The following is a 25843-nucleotide window of genomic DNA, read 5'->3' as shown; positions in this document are numbered from 1 at the left end:
CTTTACACTGCTAGCAGGCACCCCTTCCCAGCCCTGGGGGATTTCCACCAGATCCTCTGGTCAGCTTCTGGGAGCTTGCAGTGAAACAGCATGTCTGGCACTCCACTCCAAATCCAGAGTCTTCCCCAGGAAAGAGGGTAAACTCAAAATAAGGGTAAGCGTTTCAGATCATGTAAACTTCTGGGGTAGCAGAAGAAATATTGACATTGCACAGATTTTAGACACTTCCCTGCATAAAGTCCCCGCTTTTACGTTTTCTGAATATACACATTTCTTAACATTTTCTTGCTTATTTCTCCTTAATGGTTCAAATGGTGTATGTTAGAGTTAGGCCAGATGTTCAGCCACTCAGGAATGCTCCTGCAGACAGCAGCCCCTCTCCCCAGGCAAACCCCCCTGAAGCTCTGTGGGTCTACCTCCTACCCCCGAGCCTTCTAATGACTACCAGTTCTCATTTCAGGAGACACTTTCCTTCCCTATTAAAGGTCACAACATCCCAGGCATTCAGTTCCAGCCCACGAAGATCTCTACCTCTTTTCTCCCCTCCCTTTGGCCAGTGTCAGGCCAAGGGAGGAGCAGTGAGCACACAGGAGCTGGCTGGAGGCTGGAGGCCGATCAGCCTTCTCCCATGGTTTCTAGAAACGTGGCATACCTACAACTAGAGATACCTGTGCTCTTAGCCAAGGTACCATTTGTTCAGGGCTCCTTCATGCTTTCCTCCCTCCCAAATGCATCCATTTCTGCCGTTTTGCCTTTTTTAGCTAAAGAATGCTATCCTCATCACCCCTGCTCCCCAGTTCATAGGCACCTTAACCTTGCTCCTGCTACAGGCAGCCCCTAACCTTCGTCATGGCTCACAGTTAGATCCCAGGTGCTCTGTATTGCTGATGGCTGGTTGTCTTCTGATTTTGCCTTTCTTGCAACAAGCCTAGGTTGGGAATCTGCTGGAGGGTCTGGGATCCAGAGTGAACACCACCATGCAAGAAGAGGCAGTGCTGGGGATAGTCTGTACCCAAATTGGGCACAGCCTTTTGTGTGGGTTCTTCTTGCCCATCCCAGCAGATTAACCAGCAAAAGCCAGGCTTCCTCTTTCTATCTGTATCTCTCTCTCCACCCCAGCCAGCACAAGGCTCTGCTCGCAGTGGACACTCAGTATTAATGACCCAAAGGCTGACGGTCCCAGGCTGCACCCTGAGGCCAGAGGCTCCCTCTACCTCTACGAGGACCCTGAGTGCTGGGTTGGATTAAGAAGCCCCTATCTGCAACGAGCGTCCTGGCTGCGTGCTCTGCTGTCACTTTAGTCGTGACCGACTCTTTGTGACCCCATGGACTGTAGCCCGCCAGGCTCCTCTGTCCATGGGATTCTCCAGGCAATAATACTGGGGTGGGTTGCCATGCCCTCCTCCAGGGGATCTTCCCACCCCACGGATGAAAACCTTGTCTCTTATGTCTCCTGCATTGGCAGGAGGTTCTTTACCACTAGCACCACCTGGGAAGCCCAAGAGTGTCCTTAACTCCCACGATATGTCACACGGGGAGGGTTCTGCCAGTTTTGAAGTCCATGGCCAGAATTTGTTTCTAGCAGCTTAAGTCTGCTTTCTTAAAGGTTAAGTTTTATTTTTAACAAGTTGGAGAGATTCAAGATTGTCCGTGGGTAACGACCCTCTTTCTTGCTTGCATTAGAATACTCCTTCTTGAATGGTGTAGTGTCAGCCATTCTGAGTGTGGTGGGCAGCCTTCAGCCTGTCCTGTGAGGTCTGAGCCAACAGGAGAGGGGCCATCAGTGAGGTGTCATTAATTATTGCACAGATTAACTTTCCCCAAATTCTTTATTTGTTAAAAACATGTCTGCATATTTTCTTGGGAACCTGACCTGTGAGGATTGGGTTCACATGCATTTGGGAAGGAAAAGATTGGGAATTGTGCTTGAAGATGACCTTATTCTCAAGGTACCCCCACCACCACAGAGAATGACCACAGTGCCTCACTGTGTTCACATCCCCTCGGTGAGGAGGTGGAAGCCTGACAGGTCTACACGTCACTTGCCTAAGGAATTTTTTTTGCCTCTCCCCAGTGTGATAGAGACTTGGCGTGCTAGCCTCAGGGTGCGGCGGGAAGCTTGCCTTCTTACATTGTCATTTTATTGATCATGATATATGCCAGTAATTGTGTCTTCTGCTTTATGTATTTTAATTACTTGCCTTTTTTTCTCTGTCTTTGAGTCTCTGGTTGATTGGATCACCAAGGGTGTAACTTCAAGTTATTCTAATAAAGAAATACGTCTCCTATGATGTCGACCCTCTTAATTATTTTTTATATAGAGCAGCTCCAAAGTGAAAATGCATCTGAAAAGATGCTGCTTGTGGAAGCAGAGTTCTTCTCTTTGTTGGGCTTCAGAACTGTGAGTGGGAATTGCTCTGAGACACACGCATCAAGCAAAGTAAGGCAGGCTGCAAACCTATGGGCTGCGGTGTGTGGAGCTGTGCGTGCGCGTGCATGTGTGTACTTGCACGTGTGCACAATCGAGGCACACCTTTCCAAAAGACACGAACCACAAAGCTCCTTGACTTTATCTGGACAATAGGACACGTTCCAGGATGGGAAACGTAATTCAAAACAAAGATCAGATGGAACTTTCCCTGGTGGTCCAGTGGTTAAGAATCCGCCTTCCAAAGCAGAGACACAGGTTCTATCCCTGGTCTGGGAACTAAGATCCCACATGCCATGGGGCAACTAAGCACACACGCCACAACTAGAGAGCTGAGCACTGCAATTACTGAGTCCACGTGCTCCAGTGCCCATTCTTTGCAACAAGAGAGGCCCTTGTGCAGCAACTGGAGAAAGCCTGAGTGCCTCAGAAAAGACCAGCACAGACAAAATAAAATTAAAGCAACAACAACAATGATCATCTGCTCTCTGTGTTCAAAAGGAGCTGCTGTATCAGAAAATGTTCTTCTCTGTCCTCTAACCTTCCTTGTCTATTCCCTGCGTGCTGCCAGGATGCTGCATCTTTACTATGACTTAGGGTAGGAACCGGTGCGGGGAATCCGGGGTGTGACCCCCATCGAAGCTCCAAGGGTAGCTCCTTGAACTGACCTTCCCTCCCCTTGCTGCCCACTGGTAAAGGCAGGATCAGATAAGAGAAGATGAAGCTTATATCAGCCCTCAGAACCAGAAGACCCTTTTCTTTTTAATTCCTACTTCATTTGGTGAGAAATTTTTTTAAAAAGCCAATTCTGAACAAATTCTTTGTATCTTTGTTACGTAATTAAAATGAACAAACATAAATAATTCAATTTCTTTACAATGATTTTTATACATTATGTCTGTCATCTCATAAGGCATATAGTTTTATTTTCACTTAATAGCTGAGAAACTGAGACTCAGAGGAGTGAGTGACTGCCCTGAAGACACACAGCAGTTAGGGCAAAGCCAGGACTTGAATCTCCCTCATCTGACTTCAAGATCAGTTCTTTCCAACACATTTTTCCTCTTAATTCCTTTGTCCGCCCTAGCCTATTTCTCTTTATTTCATCAGGAATCAATATATTACTCTAACATTATAAAACTACCTTTTCCTCCTTTAGATGCCACTTAACAGACTGATTTTCTCGGGTGGTTTTAGGGAGATTATCTCATTACAAACTGGCTACAGTACACATGTCCATACACAAACGTCCTTGGTCCAAGCACTGCAGTTGCTGGGGCAATAACAGCAGCTGAAGGGACCTCGCCATGACACGCCTCTGTTCTGTACTGTGAATGCCCCGGGCTTCTGTCCCACTGACCCAGCTTCTCAGCCTCAGTGCTTCCTCTGGGATTTTAGAGGACATTTATAGCTATCACTAGGTATTGCTAAGTGCCAGTCTCTCTGCTTGATGCTCTACACATATTATCTTTCATCTTCAAAGATCCTTATAAGATACGGATGGTAATAATGATCATCACCCCCAGTTCACAGGTTAGGAAACGGAGGTTCAAGGAGTTTGAAAGTGTAAGTTGCTCAGTTGTGTTCGACTCTTTGCGACCCCATGGACTATACAGTTCGTGGAATTCTCCAGGCCAAAATACTGGAGTGGATAGCCTTTCCCTTCTCCAGGGGATCTTCCTCAACCCAGGGATGGAATCCAGGTCTCCCACACTGCAGGCAGATTCTTTACCAGCTGAGCCACAAGGGAAGTTCAAGGAGTGTAGCCCATGTTTATGCAGAGCTGCAATTTATTTTGTCTCTAAAGTCCACATTGTTTCTTTATATTCACTTTTCCCTTGTATTTTGATATTAACTGCTTGACCTGAGAGAGCAAAAAGATTCTTGATATCTTAATGGAGAAAAACATGGAAAACATTATTATCAGCACCCTTCAGGTTACCCTTAAAGCCACAGGATGAAGCCTGTAGCCTGAGGCTCATGAATTGTGAACTGGTGTAAAAAATGTGAGAATCAGGAATTCCAGACTCTAACTCCAAAGCCCTAGCTAAGTGCACTAAGTCACACTAACCACCTGTGTGACCTTGGGCAATTTGATTTGCCTCTCTGGACTTCCATTTCCTCACCTGTATAAGTAAGAGCTTGGAGGAGGGGCTCTCTGAAGTCCCACCCTGTTCTAAGACTCCCATCATACACCTACTGGGATCTGTTCCTTTTCAGGACAATTCTGCCACTCAGAATCTTATGAAGCAGAAAAACTCCATTCTCCATAACCATACATTCCACATTCCCACTTCCCCAAAGCATATGGTGCCATGGATGCCTGCCAGGAGCACTGTGAACGGAAGTGAGGAATGAATGAACCTCAGCAGTCAACATGTTGAGTTTGTCCTTGTTGTCCTTACTACTGAGCATCTACAGTGGGTATGGGAGATAGTCATTTTCACCAGTTATTTCAAGGACATGGACTCTGTCTTGGTGGAGTTAATTATTTCAAATCCTCTCCTTTGTGGTCCCATTAGCAACTCTGTTTTGTCCTAGTCTTCTTTTTGGCATTTTCTGCTTTTCAACATCTCTCCATGTTTGGCACATTAATTAAACAAACTTTTTTAAAAACTAGACTTTAAATAAAGAAAAAATATAAGATCTAATGTCTCATGTTGGCTCATGAGGGGAGGGTTGAGTGAAGACCTATTTCCGATGTGCAGGAGAAGTGTCAAGTGACGTGAGGAAGAAAAGATAGCAAGATGTTTGATTTTGACACTAATCAATTTCTCTGTTCTTTCTCAGTCCCTCCAACTCCATCCTAATTTTACCTTTTATTGTAAAGGCTCAGGACCCTGACGGAGAAGGGGATGGGGAGGGGGAGAGTGTGGGGATATAGAGAGGGTGAGGAACAGAGCGAATTAAGGATATTTCCTGAGCTATCATTTGGCAAAGAATCCATCAAAATGCTGATCATCAAAAGTCAGACTTTCATTTTTAAAAACAAATCCAGGTTTTTGTTTTGCTTTGTCATTTGTTTGGGTTTTTTTTTTTATTTTTATCATTGGCAAGATTGTAATTTTTTGGAATGTTATTGATTTCTTTTGTTGATCACAAAAGCCATGTGCCCCACCAAACCTGCTCAGAGAAGAGCTCTGTGGCCAGGCTGGTACCCCAGCCTGAGGAAAGCCCAGCATAGCTCTATGCGCCTGTGTCAGGAGTGCAGGAGTTCAGCATTCTCCCTCAGTGCTCCTGCCCTAGGGAGGGGAGGGGCTGCGGAGAGGAGGGCAGGGCCTCTGGGGTGTTTGCCAAAGTATCACAAGCACTTAGAGTAGGAACACATCCAAAAGGAATTCCCTCCCCAGGGGTACAATGGGCAGCAGGGTGATGGAGTGATGGGGTGGGGAGTAGGTAAGGTGGTGAACAAAACGTTGATCTGTGATGACAACCTGAAGAAGCGTGGAAAGGTTTTTCTTAATGACACAGGTTGCAGACACTCCTGCCAGCTACAAACTGGGGTCATCGTGTGATGGGATCCCACTCTGTGGCTGGCCTGGTGAGGAAGAGCACACACATGCTCAGTCACAGAAGACTCCTATGCTACGCCGTCAGGTTGGAGGCGGGTGGTGAACTGATCTAAATCCGTGGTAACGCCAGGCTGTTTTAAGATGGTAGGGGAAGGGTGCAAGTCCCTCACTTTCGTCCCCATAATACTGCCGAGGCCATGAAAGTGTACACTGGCCCCGGGCCAACAAAATGAGCAGTGTAAGATGCAAGGAGAGACCCTCAGAGTGCTGTCGCCACACGCTCATGATCCCCCAAAACACTAAAGTGAAAACAAATCAAATCAATGGATTACTATGTCTTGATGGGTTAAAAAATCGGTCTGCTTTCTTTTTATTTTCCTCACTGATGTTGGCTCACTGAATTAATGAGTCTGGTCTCCATTTCCTGTTGGTTTGACTTGGATATAAATGTTGGGAGGAGAATCCTAGGTTGTGTATCTGTTCTAGACAATTGTTTGTGTTGGGGTAGCTGAGGACTATGGGGACAGAAAAATGAAAAGGAAACAGAGGCGATAAGAAGTGGGTCAAGGTAAGAACTGTTGAGGGCTGGTGGCATCTGGGACCAGGACAAATTGAGATTGTAGCAAAGAGAACTTTTGAGATGAATGACTTCTGAAAAACTATTTATGCCACAGTCCCAGATATTGTACAAAAAATATTTTGAAGTTCTTGTGACTTACACAGAATATTTAATAAATGTACACTTTCATTGTCACGAGATACCATTTTAAGTTGAGATGGATTTATGGAGTTTCAATAGGATATTCACTTTGAATGGGTGGGATAGACAGACGTGATTGTGAATTACCTGAGATCTGAGAAAGACCCCTGGGAAAGGCACTTGACTTTGTGTAGGATTAATCGCCCTCTAAAATCTCAAGTTCATTTACATATATTTCTAAGAGACACTGAACCACATTCATTTCCTCAGAAGCTCTGCCTGTTGAGTTTACTGACACCAGGCTCTCTAAGGCTATTGTCATGATGGTACTTGAAGCCTATTCTGGTTGGCTAGAACATCCTTTGAAATTATCTCATATCTACTTTTCTCAGAATGTGTACAATGAGGAAAATTCATTTCCTTCCTGTCGAGAGAAGCTAATGATCATTTTCTGTTATATTAAAATATTACCCATTGTTATGACTTCAGTTTAATGTTCCTGCAGAAATCACCACATGCTGCAGAGTTTAGCTATGCCATGGCCAAAGAACCTGTGTGTTATTTCAGAGTTTCTCTTTAAAAAAAAAAATAAATGGGTTGTTGGAGATGAGTTATGGGGGGAAAAAGGAAAATCACACCATTTCAGGAGAATTATTCAGTAATTATATTTTTAAACTCACTTTTAGCATGAAAACCCAAATCTTTAACAATATTGTCTCCAGAATATAATTATAAGTGCCACATTGAGTCTCTGAACCAGAAATAAGAGCCTTCCTTTAAGACATAATAAATGCTTTAAGTGTCAGGACAATGTTCCTCTTCAGGGAGAGATGAAAAGTAGAATTACAGGCTACTTCTGCATTGTATTTCCTCATGTAGTTTAGTTACCATTGTTATTTTTTCAATTTCCTCCCCTCCTTGGGGGTTCATCATTTGTGTCCACAAGGACAAAGTCAGGCTGGGAAATGGACAGATGGAAAAACCAGAGTGACCTCAGAGGATTCCCAAACTCCATGATTTAGGGGTATCTCTTTCCATATTTTGGCAAATGTCTGACCACTAGGACCAGCATTTTAGCAAAGTGAAGGAGACTATAGTGGGGGCAGTGAAAGGAAGAGGACAAAAAGATGGGATCTTAAACTGGGGTGAGATACTTTTGAGGAGAAGGGGGAACAGTCTGGAGTTCATTTCCAACAGGCCAATCTAATATTAATTCCTTCCTTTCTTTGTTATTTGTATTAGTTCAATAGGGCTGCCATAACAAAATACATGTCACACATGGGGTGGCTTAGGCAATCAAACTTTGTTTTCTCACAGTTTTGGAGGCTGGGTGTCCATGATCAAGGCATCGGCACAGTTGGTTTCCGCTGAGGCCTCTCTCCTTGCCTAGCAGAAAGCCACCTTCTTGTCATCTCTTTACAGGTTTCTCTTCTATGCACGCCCACCCCTGATGTCCTAGTCTTCATATAAGGAACGTCTTACTCAGATGAACTCGATCACCACTTTGAAAGGCTTACGTCCGAGTAACTCATATGTGTTAGGGGTTACTGGGGCTTCCCTGGTAGCTCAGTCGGTAGAGAATCTGCCTGCAATGCAGGAGACCTGGGTTCAATGCTGGGCTTGGGAGATCCCCTGGAGAAGGAAGTGGCTTCCCACTCCAGTATTCTTGCCTGGAAAATTCCATGGACAGAGGAACCTGGTGGGATACAGTCCATGGGGCTGCAAGAGTCAGACACGACTTGGTTACTAAATCACAACCACAGCACAACTTCATTTTATCTTAATTACCTCTTTAAAGGCCCTGTCTCCAAATACACAAGATCCTACAATATTTCCTTTTATTTTAGATAATAAGTTTCACACAAAATACACTAATAAGATGTATCTTTAGATATTCCAATCATTTTATGGGTTATCCATATATAACCTGGATTTTAGCTACCCACATCCCCCACCTTTGGAGAGAATAAGAAAAACTTGATTCAAAACCACTTTCACCATCCATTAAAGTCCAAAGTGTGTGCTGTGATTCCTGGGACCATCCAGGCCCTACGTATTATTGGCTTCTCCCCCTGAACTAACAATCATGGGTGCTGCCTCTATTTTACCCATCACAACAAGACCTAACACTCATCTCCCTCAGGGGTTTTCCCAAACCTCCACTCACACCCTGAATTTTGTAAGCTTCATTATTTTATTTAAGAATTGGGGGCTAGAATTTCCCTGGATGGTCCAGTGGTGAAGAATCCATTGTGCAATGCAGGGGATTGCATGGGATCAGGTTCGATCCCCGGTCAGGGAACTAAGATTCCCACATGCCATGGGGCAACTAAGCCCACACCATACAATGAAAATCCCACATGCCACAACTAGGACCTGACACAGCCAAAAATATGTACATACATGTATACACACATATATGTTAAGAAAAAGAATTCGAGGCTGGAGCCAGGGCCATGGAGAGGGGCTCTCCTCACACAGAGCACAATCTTACCTCTTGCCAGTCTCTCTCATTTCCACTCACCCACTTCCCCTCACTTTCTTTTCTCTCCTCTCTCACTGATGATTATGACAAATTCCTCTCCTTATCTCATGCAGACATTTAATAATAACTTTTCTAGCTTGAATATCCTCTTGGGTCTCACCCTCCACCCAAGTGGCTTGCTAAAAGTATACACTTCTTCATCCAAATATATTCAGGGCTCTCTTTAAGAAGAATTCTGGTGAGTATAATTTTCTCTACCTTGTTATAAGCACGTAAGTCAGCTCCTATTTTTGGTCCAACCCCCATGTTCATCCTGTACATCCACAGCAGTGTGCTGGGGGCATCTCCCTCAACTCCTGCCTCTAAGAGAGAAGGACACTGGGAATACTGCTTGCCTGGTGCAGTCACAGCTCTTCAGAGAAAAGCACCAGTTCAGTTCCGTTCAGTCGCTCAGTCATGTCCGACTCTTTGTGACCCCATGGACTGTAGCATGCCAGGCCTCCCTGTCCATCACCAACTCCTGGAGCTTGCTCAAACTCATGTGCATTGAGTCGGTGATGCCATCCAACCATCTCATCCTCTGTCATCCCCTTCTCCTCCCGCCTTCAATCTTTCCCAGCATCAGGGTCTTTTCCAATGAGTCAGGTCTTCGTATCAGGTGGGCAAGGTATTGGAGTTTCAGCTTCAGCATCAGCCCTTCCAATGAATATTCAGGACTGATTTCCTTTAGGATGGACTGGTTGGAACTCCTTGCAGTCCAAGGGACTCTCAAGAGTCTTCTCCAACACCACAGTTCAATAGCATCAATTCTTCGATGCTCAGCTTTCTTTATGGTCCAACTGTCACATCCATACATGACCACTGGAAAAACCGTAGCTTTGACTAGATGGACTTTTGTTGGCAAAGCAATGCCTTTGCTTTGTAATATGCTGTCTAGGTTGGTCATAACTTTTCTTCCAAGGACCAGGGCTCTGCAAAGTGATGCCACCCACACTTAGAAGTCTTCATTTATTTCATTGAAATGCAACATTCCTCAGTGTGATAACTTTGCAGTTTTCATCTCTCAGGCAAATCTATGGCTGTAGGCAGCCTGTTTCAGCCTGCCTCTTCCAGACTTCCGAGTTTTCTCAGCTCATAGTCAATATTCCTGCAGCCAAGGAATTCTCACTTGCCACAGGAAAAAATTCTCTGAATATTTGTGTCTCACCCAACTCAGACCGCAAAGGATAAATAGGCACACTCTCTTTGCACTTGACTTCAAGGATATGTCCATCAATCCAGGTGATTCTGGCTGCCAGAGACTGCAGACTTCAACAACCCCGAGCCACGTTTCTCCCCAGGGTCTTCTTGAATCTGCTTACAATTCCTCTTTTTCCCATTGAGAAGGGACGGTCAAGGTTCTTAACATTCTTTCCTTCATGTCCCTTCTGTCCCTTTCCTTAATCCCCAGTCCTCTCCAATTTGCACACTGTCCCTAGGACTCAAATACCAGGCGGTATCCCATTTTATTTAACTAAAACTCTCCAAGGGAGAGTGAGGATAATGACTCTGAGTGTGAGGGCACTTGAGCTATGCAATATTTTCAACCCACCCGAGCTACCTGCGATGCAGAAATGCACTTCATTGAACGGAAGCGTGCACACAGTGATTCCTGCAAGATGTCACTGTCCTCCTCAGAAGCCACGGAGTCATGAGTTCCTGATATACTCCAGGCCTTGCAATAAAGAATCATAACATCTTAGTTTTTTCCTTGTCTGAGCTATCGCATCAGTCACTTTTGTTAGTTCTCAGACCCTCTTGTCAAGAAAATACATTTCTATTTCTCCACCACCAAGCATTCCCCCGGGTCTATCCACTGAAGGATATTCTAATGGGTACAATATTTGTATACCACTGCATTTCCATTACACCTGCCTCATTATCTTACAGAAATCTATCTGTCCTTTGTTTGGAAATGTGCTTATTGTGGAGCCTGGTGAATCTCAGGCTGAAAGCAGAGATTTATGAGCTGTCCTCCAGTTCCTGGCAGCTCTCTCTTAAGGCCACAACCCTGAAAGATCAGTCACTGATGCGTGTTTTGGTGTCAACTCTGAAATTCTGCGTTTTAAGAACATATCGTAATGAAACCTCGGAAACAGCATGGGAAGGATTTGCTCCTGCCATACCCCAGAAGGTCACATGCTCTAATTCAGCTTGAAGGGACACTAATCATATTCAGAGTGTGAGTAGAGAGGCTTACGGTTGGAGATGACACCATCATTTGCATAGGATGTAAAAATGAAGGACCATTAATTTTATAGCATTAATTGAAGAGCAGAAGTGTTAGACCTCTATAATTATCTTCAGTGAATAGACATCTTCACAAGTGAGGCTTGCGTGTGTGACTATGGAGGGTACAGATATCAACAGCAAAGGTAAGGCTCCAGCTGTCCTCTTCAAGACACACAGATTAGTGGATTCTTCAGTTAAAAGTTTAACTTAAAACTGAATTGTTCCCTCTGTGTGGAAACAAGACCTTGTAGATTCTAGGCTCCTGAGAGGATATTCTGTCCAGCCCTGCGTGCCACATTTCAGAGCTGCTAAGAGAGAGCACGGGAGAGGAAGCCCTGCAGCCATGGGATATAGGCAATGTCCCTATATGGTATCCGCCTCTGTGCTCCCACATATGGCATCCCCACTAGGGCCTGGTACCCCTTCCAGCTCCTGATTTCATTATCATGTACAAGTCCTATATGTTATTCCTACAGGTCAAACTCTCAGCAAAAGGGCTGTGGACCCACATGGGCAAATCACATTCAACAGTCACTCTGCAATGTTAGCCACCTTACTGTTTGCAACCCAGGTCAGCATGGAAAGTGGCATTTCTAAGGATTTAAACAGGAGACCATAAAGAACCATTTGAGGGAGTTATTAGTCTTATAGCCAAAAAACAAAGTAGAATAACAGGTGTGGACTGGGGATGGGATGGGATGGGCATGAAAAAACAGGAGGGCAAATTGAGTTTCATGATTGCAGGCAACGTGATGCCAAGGTCAAAAGCAGTGGCTGTGGTTCGTGTCAATCTTTGTTTCTGTCTGAGTGGGTGAGAGGATGGAGGAAAGCACTGGAAATAGGAGAAGTGGGCAGAGGAGGTGCAGTGCAAGGTTTAAGAGCTTTGGGAGTTCTGGTGATTATCCTGCCATGCAAGACTCATCACTTGAAAAAAAAAATACGATCCACTTTGAAACCTTAGAGTCACAGAATCTCCCTAGTGTGTAATTTAGGGTTCCTGGGGGGAAAGGTTGGGAGTCACTGGTGTAAATAAAGTAAGGCATTAGCTAATAAGGTAATATGATGCATATACTCGGTCTAAATGCTCCTGTCTCCAGGGGTTCTGTGGGAGTGATGATGCTGATGGGAATTTCAGGTAACATTGTGCACAGGTTGAGGAGAAACTTGGGGCCTAGGACTTTTAAGATATCTTGAGCTTGGAAACATTGTCTAATTTTGTGATAAGCTTCTCTAGGTATAAGGGCTCACTCAGGATGGTGAAAAGTGAAAGTCGCGCAGTCGTGTCCGATGCTTCGCGACCCCATGGACTATACAGTCCATGGAATTCTCCAGGCCAAAATACTGAAGTGGGTAGCCATTCCCTTCTCCAAGGGGATCTTCCCAACCCAGGGATTGAACCCAGGTCTCTCACATTGCAGGCGGACTCTCTACCAGCTGAGCCACAAGGGAAGCCTAAGAATGCTGGAGTGGGTAGCCTATCCCTTCTCCAGTGGATCTTCCTGACCCAGGATTCGAACTGGAGTCTCCTGCATTGCAGGTGGATTCTTACCAACTGAGCTATCAGGGAGGCTTCCACTAAATTCCTCTATTTGCTCTCGGTTTCCTAGTTCATTTACTTAGCTTGGTACTATGTCATCTCATGATAACCAGAGGGTCCAGGACCCTCTGCAGATCCCAAAGACTGCAGATGCTCAAGTCTTTTATATAAAATGCAGTAATACCATCTGCCCTCCAAATCCAAGGATACAGAACTCAGGTACAGAGGGCTGACTGTATACCTTTTTCTTTTGATTACTATCTTGAGGTAAATTTTACATGCAATAAACTTGACAAATTTAAAATGTACACTTTGATGTGTTTGGAGACATACATTGTTGTTGTTCAGTCACTCAGTTGTGTCCAACTCTTTGCTACACCATGGATTGCAGCACACCGGGCTTCCCTGTCCTTCAGCATCTCCCAAAGCTTGCTCAAACTCATGCCCATTGAGTCGATGATGCCATCCAACCATCTCATCCTCTGTCATCCCCTTCTCTTCCTGCCTTCTATCTTTCCCAGCATCAGGGTCTTTTCCAATGAGTCAGCTCTTTGCATCAGGTGGTCAAAGTATTGGAGCTTCAGCATCAGTCCTTCCAATGAAATTTCAGGGATTTGACTAATTGACTGTTGATCTCCCTGGAGATATGCATGTATGTATGTATGTATATATGTATGTATGTATGTATATGTGTATATATATATATATAAAGTGAAAGTGTTAGTCACTCAGTCGTGTCTGACTCTGTGACCCCATAGACTGTAGTCCTCCAGGCTCCTCTGTCCCTGGAATTCTCCAGGCAAGAATACTGGAGTGGGTAGCCATTTCCTCCTCCAGGGGATCTTCCCAACCCAGGGATTGAACCTAGGTCTCTCTCATTGCAGGCAGACTCTACCGTCTGAACCACCAGGGGATATATATATATATATATACTTCATTTTATATATACATATGTATATATGAAATCATAATGCCAAACATTTCTCTTACTTCCAAAAGCTTCCTTGTGTCCCTCTGCAATCTTTCCCTCCCTCTACCCTTGTCCCCAGCAACCACTGATTGTTTTCTGTCACTGTAGGTCAGTGTGCATTTTCTAGAATTTTGTGTAAAAAGAATCATTCAGTATGTACTCTTTTCTGTCAGGCTTCTTTCATTCAGCTGTACTGTCTTTCTTGGCACTCCACTAGAGATGTTTTCCCTCCCACACCAGAAACAGTCCCACACACCAAGGTGGTTACAGTATGACAAGATACATATCATGCAGACAAAGTATTGGGTTTTGTATATAAGCACTTTCTGAGATGCTCAAGGAATTATATAGCCACCCACCTTACTGGTAAGTTAGGAGTGTGATTTTCTTTTTGGAAGATGCACTAATTCTTATAGTTTGCTCTTATTCTGTAATTGAAATTCCAAGGACTTAAAGGAGTTTCAAAACAGTCTATGCACCTGGGTGTCACACATCCTTACTTCATTTTATTACTTTCACAAAGTGGTACATCGGCTTTCTGTGTGGAATGTAAACCAAGTTGATGCACCTGCGAGTGAGAACGATTTACTTCGTGCTTGTTTTTCTAACAATTCGTTGGATCTGGAAATGCCAAGTGGAGGGAATTGTATTAAGTGGCCTCAAAGGGCCCTCCATCTTCCTTGACTCCAAGAGGCTGAATGACTCACCCAAAGGTCAGCTCGGAAGCCATGCAAATGCGGAAGCTGCATAGATGCTTCAGGTAAGACTCCTCCGATTGCCAGAAGCAAGAAAAAGTGAAGTGAGTCAAAACTCAAAGAAAATAAAAGGAAGGCTTACCTGATAGCTCATCCACCTGCAGTGCAGGAGACCCCAGTTTGACTCCTGGGTTGGAAAGATCCCCTGGAGAAGGGATAGGCTACTCACTCCAGTATTCTTGAACTTCCACGGTGGCTCACTCAGTAAAGAATCCTCCTGCGGCACAGAAGACATGGGTTCGACCCCTGGGTTGGAAAGATTCCCTGGAGGAGGGCATGACAACCCACTCCAGTATTCTTGCCTGGATAGTTTCATGGACAAAGGAGCCTGGTAGGCTACAGTTCGTGGGGTCACAAGGAGTCAGACACAACCAAGCTACTTTTCACTTTTTTCAGTAGCTCAAACAGTTGAAATTCTTGGGGGGTGCTGGATTGGATCTAGAGATTTAAACATGTCCTCAGCACCCAGACTCTCTCTGTCTCTCAGCTCTGGCTTTCTCTGTCTTGATCTGATTCTCAGGCAGCTCTCTGTCTGGTGACCCCAACAGCTCCAGACGTAAATCCTGCCACTTCAAGCCTTAGGGAAACAGAGTTTCTCACACAGTTCCCTGGTAGTTCAGATGGTAAAGAATCTGCCTGCAATGCAGGAGACCTGGGTGACAAAGATTCAGACATGACTAATCGACTAACATACACACATCCACGCCAAAGACCGAGTTTAATGCACTGAGTTCAGTCATATGCCCATTACCAAAGCCGGGGGATGGAATATGCTCATTGGTCAGAGATGCACTATGTATTCACCCATGGCTAGGGGACAGACGAACAGTTAGTCAGTCAACTATAGGCACTAATGTTTAAGGGAGAGTAATTCCCCCAGTAAATATCCAAAGAAAGGGGAATAGATGTTGAGCACATAGCAAAAACTGCCCACTATAATTTCTGCTTTCTTACTATGTTGTATGTAATTCCCATGGCTTCCTTCAAAAAATATAGGGCTTTCTTCAGCATTCCTGTGTGTCTACTGACTTTTTCAGTCCTGTCCTATGTAGGGACATATCCCTAGCATTAAAAAAAATTATAATCAAGATTATTTTACTCTTCCAAGCCTGAAAACCATGATCCTCACTTAAAGATGTCAAACATTCTGTAAAAGTGAGATAACATCTCAATGGGAATTTGGATAGTAGTGTTCAGGGCATGGGTCTTTCTTGTGACTCACTTACCTCACATGCCCAATGGGTATAAATAACTCTGTTACCTTCCATATGTGGGAGGTAGAGGTTTGGGGCTCAATCTGATCATCTCTCGAAGGCCCTTCTCTGATTCTGTTCATGATTTCACAGGAACTGGCAGGGTGGTGTAATAAATTACTCAAAGTCAAAATTCTCACTCGAATTAAAAATGAGAACCAGCTGCTGGTGGTAAAGGACATAATTTTTGCTTTGAGTAGCTTTCACTTATTAGGGAGATTTCCCCACCCTCTGACTCCTGCCATCCCCTCCGTGTCCGGGTATCTTCTGCAAGCTAGGATACAGCTGTATGCTGAGGACATATGACCAAATATTCCATTGTGAGATTTAAGTTTAGGAAAGAGTGACATGAAGAAAGAAATGCTGACTAGACTCTGTGTTGAGGCAAATGGTGTCAAAATGGTCATCTTTCAGAAGCCACTACAGCCTGTATTTGAACTTGATGGGATTGCCAAATTACAAGGACAATTGAAATCATAGCCTTTTTGAGTCTCTTAACTCAACTTTCAGAAAACTAAGATCATGGCATCTGGTCTCATCACTTCATGGCAAATAGAAGGGGGAAAAGTGCAAGTAGGGACAGATTTTATTTTCTTGGATTCCAAAATCACTGCTAACAGTGACTGCAACCATGAAATTAAGATGCTTGCTCCTTGGAAGGAAAGCTATGACAAACCTAGACAGTGTATTAGAAAGCAAAGACATCACTTTGCTGACAAAGGTCCAACTAGGCAACGCTACGGTTTTTCCAGTGGTCATGTATGGATGTGAGAGTTGGCTGAGGGCCGAAGAACTGATACTTTCGAATTGTGGTGCTAGAGAAGATTCTTGAGGGTCGTTTGGACTGCAAGGGGATCAAACCAGTCAATTCTAAAAGAAATCAATCTTGAATATTCATTGGAAGGACTTACACTGAAGCTCCAAGACTGTGGCCACCTGATGCGAAGAGCCAACTCATTGGAAAAGACCCTGATGCTGGGAATGATTGAGGGTGAAAGGAGAAGAGGGTGGCAGAGGATGAGATGGTTAGATAACATCACTTACTCAGTGGACATGAGTTTGACCAAACTCTGGGAAATGGTGAAGGACAGGGAGGCCTGGCTGCTGCAGTCCATGGGGTCACAAAGAGTCAGACAAGGCTTGGTGACTGAACAACAGCAACAATATCAGAGTTAGGACCTTAATGGAGAAGAATATGATCTTGAGATTTTAAATTGAGGATAGATGTGCATTTCTGATGATTCAGAGAATCCTGAGTTCCCAAATCACCATGAACTTATAGAATGGTGGAAGTCTTAGTGACAGTGCCAGCTGATGCCAACTGAGTGACAACACCTCATGAGTTTGGACTGATGTGTGAAGGATGTGGTAAACTGTCATGATAAATTTATGACATTATTTTCCCTTCCATAACAAAAGTGCATGGAATTTGAATACAAAAAGTAGAAGCAAAAGGACACTTCTAATTACATCTAATGACTCCATTGAAAAAGTTTTGCTTTCAATCCCCCAATTCTGGGATCCTCCAATTTAAAAATCTTACTGCTTGAGGAAAGAATGGTCCCACCAGGAATGTGGACCATTTCATCTAATTAGAAATAAAACTCCTTGTCAAGAAGAGGATATTTTGGAATTTTCATGCCACTTGGACAAACAGGAAGTTTTTAAGGGGTCAACTGGTGTGATTGATTCCAATTAAAAAGACAAAACAGGGTAGTTTATACCATTTTGTGCAAGGAGTATTTCTGGAACCCAGGAGATCCTTTTAGGTACTTCTGTGTATTGTCCTGTCCAGTGGTAAAATTAAACGGCAACCACACATAAGAAGGATCGCTAAGAAGAGTTCTGATGGTCTAGAAATGAAAGTTAGGGTCACCCTGTCAGGTAAAGAGCTCTAACCCACTCATGTGCTGGTTCTGAAGGCAAAAAGAACACGGTCTGGTTGTGGAGGAAGGATGTCATTAACACCACCCACATCCGTATGACCACTTACAAAAACAAGGACAACAGCAGCCATTTATTTCTCTTCCTTGCCACGTATGTACACTGCCTAGTCTTCATTTTTCCCCTTCCTCTGTTTCCCTTCCATTTTTATAGGAAGTGTGGGTAACACAGGGTGCTAATTAGCTGTATATTTTAGTAAAGAGCTATTTCCATAGAAGTGTCAGTATTGGGGAAGGCTTCCTGCAGGAAGTGACCCACATTTACCTGGAACCTGACTCACATGAACTCTCTACCCTATCCCAGCTCCCCTGTGGAGTCGGTCTTGTTCTATGCCATCACTACGCTGCACAACCTGCTGCTCTACCAGGAGGGTGCCAAGATGGCAGTGTGCCTGGCGGACGGGCTGATATATCCAGATGGGATTGTGACTGAATTGGAGAAGGTGAATATCCCTGGTGACCTTAGAACTCAGCCTGGAAACTGACAAGATTTCACCTTGCCCCCCTTTTGAGGAGAGAGTAAGCAGTTGTACAAGGAACACTTACATGGTGTTAAGCAGAAGCCTTTGGCACTTGTGATTAGAGATATTTAGAAAATTAGTATGCAAGAGAGTTTATAGGCAGTTGAACAGTCAAATGGTAAACAGACTAGACATGTTTTCAGTTGTGGGTCCCCATTTACATTTTGAGCATCCTTTCAGTGTTTGTGAAATCTTCCACGTTCTGCAGATAGATATCAGACACTTCTTTCTCATCATCCTTTACAGAAAGAGATGAGTTTCCAAGACTGGGACCTAGTTGCCACTAATTAGACATAGCACATGAGATTTCAGTTTGAAAGAGAATGTCATGAAGAAGACAGTGCCATGAAGAGTGCATTCTGTTGCGGGAGGCAGAGGCAGCAGGGTGAGAGGTCCTGGTGATAGCATCCCAGGCCGGGTTGGCAGGGAGAGCCATGGGGCCTGCTCCCGTGGAGCAGTCTGGTGGTGCGGCTGGGCCACTGTTCCTGCAAACCCTTCTAGCTTGACTCTGTGTCCTCCTAGAAATCCCTAGAGACACCGCAAATTCTTTACTAAGCTTTCTTTCCTGCTTCTATGAGCTACAGTTGTTTGCAAATAAAGACCCTCGTTGATATCCAGAGGCGCTCTTTCTGCCTGACTCAGTCAATCCGAAAGAGCACAAAGAAGGGACTTGTACTTTTCTGCAGATGTTGGCATATCCCAGTTGTCGTTGGCTCAAAACTCTGAATACTCATCAGGTAAAGGGGAGTGGTTCAACTTTAACATTCCTTTACACAAACAGACATTAGTGCAGCTGCAGTTTGTCTAGAAAACTTAAGAGTGGCCATAAAGGGAAAGCCCATCTGTTTGGGGACAGGAAATCCACTTGTAGTCCACAGGGTACCACACACCCAAAGCAGGGACTCTTAACAGCGAAGCCTAATTCTATAGACGAATCGTATTTACCCTCATGGCAGCCTAGTGAAATTCATCACTGTGTCCAGGGGGCCATGCATTGGACTAGTTGGTTGTTGTTATAGGTTAACAGGCTTGCAATGTAGTTTTACTAAATCTACATTCCCTCCTGGCATTGAAGAAAATTCTGAAATGGATTATTCCAAAAGAACACTGAGTGGATTTTCATTTCAAAATTCAAGGCAGGCCCTTTCAAGGGACCTTAGGATTTCTAGCCAAGAAGAATATTTAATAAGCCAGAATTCTAAGCATGCTTAAGTTGGTACCTATTGAGCATTCATAACAATTATAGTTTATTATAATTAATATGAAAAATTAGGACTGAGTAGGTATTAGTAAAGTTGTCCAGTCCATCAAAACTCATGTCATCCTGGGTTACTGAACTAAAATTGATGAGAATTATCAAAAGGATGATTTGCTTCCTGACTATTCACACATACAAACCATCTTTCCTTTATAGCCCATTTTAATACGAGTATCTAACATCCCCCTGCTTTGCTGATACCATATGGTGTTGATGTAGGTTTATTTAGGTTCTGTGTTATCTGGGGAACTGAAATTGACTGGGGAGTTAGACAAGCTCTTATCTCCTGCTGGCTCCTTTGCTTGCTTGTACCGCACTTTAGATAAATCACTCAAACTCTGAGCCTCCATTTTCCCATGTAGAGAATGGGATCAATGATGTCAGCTTTGCAGGCTCTTGGGAAGCTAGGGAATGGCAAGGCTCTGTTGCTTCCTGGGTGGCTAGGAACTACTGGATGCAAATGTACCAGTGGTATTCATGAGGAGGTAGCAACAGCCTGGAAAAGAAAGATATTGACTTTCCTTAGACTCATTATTCAGAAAGCTCAAAAGCAGGTGCCTCCCTTTTTCGCATTTCCCTCCAGACAATTTCCTGTTATTTCCCTGGTATTAATTGATGGTGGGCACCCACATTCTGAATTCTCAAAAGGAGGGGATGCTTCCTACTCTTAACATTGCTTACTTTCCTTTTTACTTGCTTTGTTTATTCCTACAGGGGAGTAAGAAAGAGGGAACATGCCTTTCTGTGTTAATTGTGTGAGTTACTAGGTGCATGCCTGGAAAGGTCAGGTTAAGCCCTACCTGCTTGCTTTTTCCACAGAGCTTTCCTTGTGGAAAACATTCTGGGGCAAGAAATGAGGGGCTCATTCCAGAGTCAGGATCTTTATCCCAACAAAGCTGCCTAGGAGGCATGATGCCATCTGTTATTAGTTAAGGTGAAAGTTAAATTTCTGTAACAAAGAGACCCAACCATAGAGTGATCCACTGACACTCTGTTTTTGCAGGTAACAGTCTTGATCCAAGCAGGTCAAGATGGCAAGTGGTTCTTCTCCAGTCATTCTGAAACCCTAGGTGCAATTCTACTTAACTCAAATAGTGAGATATAACTTAGGTTCCATGTGGGATGTGAGGCATTTTCATATGTTGGTGTGTTTGGATAGAGCCTCCCAATTAACAGCACTTGCATCATAACACAATCTTGCGATGTCCAATACTCCTAGAAATAGCACTAAAGTGTTAGTCTCTCAGATGTGTCTGATTCTTTGTGGCCCCACGGACTGTAGCCCACCAGGATCCTCTGTCCATGGGATTCCCCAGGCAAGAACAGTGGAATGGGTTGCCGTTCCTTTCTCCAGGTGTCTTCCCGACCCAGGGACCAAACCTACATCTCCCGCATTGGCAGGTGGATTCTTTACTTCTAAGCCATCTGGGAAGCCTATTAGCACACAGCAGTGGGCATTTTCTTAGTCAGGAAAGAACGATCTCCCAAGGGGGAGGGGGATTTCTTCTAACTACAGGTGAAACAGATAAAGACCGGGGGAAGGGGAAAATTGGTTCAGGCAGAGGGTGACATTCACAAAGTCATGAAAGAAAGAGCAGCAAATCCTAATGCAGAATGACTGAAATGTACAAGACCTGAATGACGGGTGGTGAGAATTGAGGCTAGAGAAATAAGGGCCACTTCCTATGGAACACTGATTTGCCACCTATAAGAATCTGGATCAGATCCTGACAGCAACAGAAAACCATCAAAGAATTTTAAAAGGGTTATTATGAACCCATTTGTGTTTTTAAAAAGATGACTCACCGCTCAGAGGAAGGGCGTTCCTAACTGTGTGATCTCAGACCCTCTAGCATCAGATTCTCAGACCCTCTACCATCACCCGGGGGCCCAGTTAAAACTGCAGAATTTGTGCCCCACCTTGTTGTTCAGCTGCTCAGTTGTGTTCAACTCTTTGCGATCTCATGGACCTTACAGTTACAAAATCAGAACCCCAAGGGTTAAACCCACAAGCCTAAACTCATTCAGAAGACATTCTCCAAGTGACTCTTAGGCCTACTCGATACTTAAATGTCAGTGGTGGCATTTTTCAGGGCTGAGGGCCCAATAAGGGGGTGTCCAGTGGTAGAGACACAAAAGTAATCTAATGTGGTAGCAGATTTGGATGCGGAGGGTGGGGCAGCTTTAATCCCCAGAATGGAGAATTAAGGAGCTCTGACATTTTGAGAGAACTTTGGTCCTGAGAAACAACTGCTGTGATTCCTTGCCCACAGAAGTAAACATGAGAAACTCTGGTAGAAGAAGATAAGAAAAAGCCATCCCTCCTCTGGGTGGACAACAGACTCTCAAGGAGCCTGTTCACAGGATGTAGATGTGTTGGGGACAGGCTCTGTAAAAACAGATTCTACTCTAGGTCAAGCAAGTGTGCAGCTTGGAAGCATTGATGGTGGGTTCCAGCAAGTACTGCTGCACCTTCTGGCACTTTTTGTTTGTCTTTGAACTATGTAAACTCAATATTCTTCCTATGGCTTAGAAAGTTGTCACTGACAAGGACAGAGATGTTTTGAGTGGTGCATCTGCAGTCTGCCTGCACCAAAGAAAGGTCAAAATGCTCCTCTCTGTTGGCTGGGCTTGGGATCAGTAAGCAGCGTGTGTAGGGTTGGAGTTATCAAGCGTTAAGACTAGTGAAGCCTGGAAGAGACAAGGCAGGGGTGGTATCCTCTCCCACTGCAGAAATCACCATCATCTACATTTCTGCTGGGGTGATTGTTTTCACGTTTTTGTGTCCCACTCCCTTAGGGTGGGGCTTCCCTTGTGGCTCAGCTGGTAAAGAATCTGCCTGCAATGCGGGAGACCTGGGTTCGATCCCTGGGCTGGGAAGATCCCCTGGAGAAGGGAAAGGCTACCCACTCCAGTATTCTGGCCTGGAGAAGTCCATGGACTGTACAGTCTGTGGGGTTGCAAAGAGTCAGACATGACTGAGCGACGTTCACTCACTCACTCACTCCCCCCACTAGGGTGAGCTGTTTGAGAATCCATGCTGTCATCTTTCCTTGGCTGGGAACCCAAAGCCGGGCGGGAGCAGACCCAGTAAAAGACTCTCCTTCTCACCCTCAGCCTACTACTCCAAAACCTCCAAAACTTCCCAATTGCTATGCTACCTACCATGAGTGACCTTTTTCTGAAAAAAAAAAATAGAGGCCAGAGACATAGGAGGGTTTTCCAGAATATAGTTCTGCCGTGTATATAGTATTCACCACATTCAGAATCTGGTTTGAACTGAGAAAATTCTTGTCCTTGAACTGAGTCCTATATTAGTTACTGCAGCCTCACTATGAAAACAAACAAACAGGCCCCCAAAGTGCAGTGGCTTGACACAGAGGAAGTTTCTCTCTCTGTGTAACAGTTCAGTGCAAGTGATCTGGGGTGGCAGTGGATGGGGTTAGGGAAGGGCTCTATTTCATGCAGTCATTTAAGGATTCAGGCTGACAGAGCCCTGGCTGCCTTCAGGCTTTGGCTTCCAAGGTCCCTCTGGGCATTGCCCAGCAGCAGAAAGGGAAACGTGGAAGATGCAGGATGGAAGTTTTGAAGTCCAGGCCTAGAAGTGGTACACACCCCTTCTCCTATACCTCACTGGAATCAAATCAGCTCCATGGCCACATCCAACTAAAGGGAGGTTAGGAAATACGAAAGAAACAAGATATGATGAGAAAATAATAAGTGCCTAGTAATCTGTGCATCAAGATGGGAGCACTTCCTGGAATAGTGGTGACAAAACCGGGGAACTCTGGGAAGTTCATTCATCACCTGCCATCTCTAATTCATTCGTCCACCCACAAGCATCTATTAAGCTCTTACTGTGTATGGGATACTGTTCTAAAGGCTTTGAAGGTATTTTAGGTGTGCAGGACTTAGACTCTCCTCTCAAGGAGCTCACAGAATAATGGGAAAGACAGACAGAAACGATGAGGTAAGAGCTATAATATAGAAGTACATAAAGAATCACACAAGCACTCAGGAGGGAAGTTCCCCTAGGTGGACCTTCAGGGATGATTAGAGAACTTTTCAGAACAAAAAGACAGGAAAGGGCAATTTCAAATAGGAAGCAGAGTTGGCAAAGTCATAGAGTTATGAAAGAGCAAGAAATATGCAGAGAATGGGATCTGGTATAGAGAACAGGCAAAGTTTAGGATGAGATAAGAGATGCAGGAAAGGCAGAGATGGGACAAGGTTAGCACTGCAATATAAAACACCTTGTAAGCCTGAAAAATATTTTTAGTTTTTACCTCTAAGCCAGTGATTCTCCTGTTCTCTAATGACACACAGTTTTCCCCTCACTCTTCTCAGACACCTGGTTCAAATTTTTGTTTTATGTATGTGTAGTGTCCTGTCTTTGAGTATTCTGAATTTTGCTATAGGTGTGACTTGACTCAAGACTCAAATTATATCATCAGGACTCAGTTTCTCTCCATGTTTAGGCTGTGCCCCCTTCGGTATTTGCAGAAATATTTACTGAACCTGTTTGGCAGGCTCTGCATGGTAGCAAGATGGCAACAGGAGACCTGACTTCTATATTCTTTCAGGTTCACATTCAATGGAAAGTTCTGGCAAACTTCTCTTGGTGTATCATTGGCATAGAGGGGCTTGTGTGCTCATTCTTGAACTATTCTCTGTGATTTGTAGTTTTTTAATGTTTTTGTTCTGTTTTTGATTTGGTTGTTTTTGCTGGGGAGATGAGCATTGTAACCTCCTTGCCCTCTGGTCTTGCTGATGTCTTGAATCAACATTTTAGCCCAAGGAATGTAATCCTCTGTTTAGCTCAGGCCTTGAACTCATGCTTGGAGTAGCGAGAGGATAGTTGCCCTAAAGGAAACCTAGGATCAGTTACCAAATGGTGGACTGTTGGACACATAGGCAAGGAAAAAATCCTTACATAGAGTTCCAGTGGACAGATTCTGCAGCCAAACTGGCTTACTGCCAGGACCCAAAGTATGCCTTGGGGGTTTCTAAAATGCTTACCTTTTCATAAACCACTTTTTTTTTTTATCCTTCCAGTTCTCTCAGCTGATCCAAATACTCTCTATTTTTAAAAATTAAGAAACAAAAGCTCATATTCACTTCCTTTATGGAGCCCAAAGTATTCTCTACTTCCTGCAGAAAAGTATAGCACTTTTTATTTATGCAACTTTTTAGAAAACAAGTGTTCTCCACTTCCTGCTGCTTGCTAACTTTTTTAAACCTAAATAATTAGAATGATATACCATGTTTATGGGTTTAAAGACTCACAATAGTGAAGGTGTCAGTTTTCCCTAAATAGGTCCATAGATTTTAAGCAATTTCAATGAAAGTCCCAACAGGAGTTTTATAAAGACAAAGTAATTCTAATATTCTTATAAAAAGTCAATGGAGCTGGAAAAAAAAATCATTTCAGAAAAGAAGAATTAAGAGAGAGAACCCTAATGATTGATCTTAAAACCGCCTATAAAATTATATTCCCAGGTGGCACAGTGGTAAAGAATTCACCTGCAGTGCAGGAGGCTCAAGAGACATGGGTTTGATTCCTAAGTTGGGAAGATTCCTTGGAGTAGGAGATAGCAACCTGCTTCAATATTCTTGCCTGGAAAAACTCCATGGCCAGAGGAGCCTGTTGGGCTATAGTCCCTGGGGCTGCAAAGAGTCGGACATGACTGAGTGGCCGAGCATGGAACATAAAATTAGAGTAGCTGAAACAGTATGAAATTCACTAAGAAGAAGACACATAAATCAATGGAATAGAATAGAGTCCAGTAGTAAATCTACATATATATGAACAATTGGCATTTGACAAATATAAAGACAATTCAATGGAGGATTATCATTTCAAGAAATGGTACTGGAATTATTGGGCAACCACATAAAAAATTTAAAAAGAACCTCTAAGTAAACCCTGTGCTTGTGTGTGTGCTGTTTCTTCAGTCTTGTCCAACTCTTTGTGACCCTATGCACTTTACCCACCGGGCTCCTCTGTCCAAGGGACTCTTCAGGCAAGAACACTGCAGTGGGTCAGGTCACCATGTCCTCCTCCAGGGCATCTCCCTGACCCAGGGATTGAACCCACATCTCTTATGTCTCCTGCATTGGCAGGCAAGTTCTTCGCCACTAGTGCCACTTAGGAAGCCCCAGGTAAACCCTATATCCTCCTAACTTAATTCAAGGAATAACTCAAAATGG

General features: G+C 44.0%; 1 protein-coding gene across 3 annotated transcripts in view; it reads right to left on the bottom strand.

Moving 5' to 3' along the window:
• Positions 1 to 25843, bottom strand: part of LOC145518914 (uncharacterized) — a 233708-nt gene that overhangs the window by 99906 nt on the left and 107959 nt on the right. The window contains exon 3 of one of the 3 annotated variants that reach the window (XM_081524187.1): positions 14741 to 14904. The exons of the other annotated variants lie outside the window; for them this stretch is intronic. The gene's annotated coding sequence lies outside the window, so the exon portion shown is untranslated. The remainder of the gene's footprint in view (positions 1 to 14740; positions 14905 to 25843) is intronic. 3 annotated transcript variants of the gene reach the window in all.

Source organism: Giraffa tippelskirchi, chromosome 8, assembly GCF_054371585.1.
Source record: "Giraffa tippelskirchi isolate mGirTip1 chromosome 8, T2T-mGirTip1v1.2.pri, whole genome shotgun sequence".
NCBI lineage: Eukaryota > Metazoa > Chordata > Mammalia > Artiodactyla > Giraffidae > Giraffa > Giraffa tippelskirchi.
The sequence above is the reverse complement of the archived record's forward strand: the minus strand, read 5'-3'. Positions and strand labels throughout refer to the sequence as shown.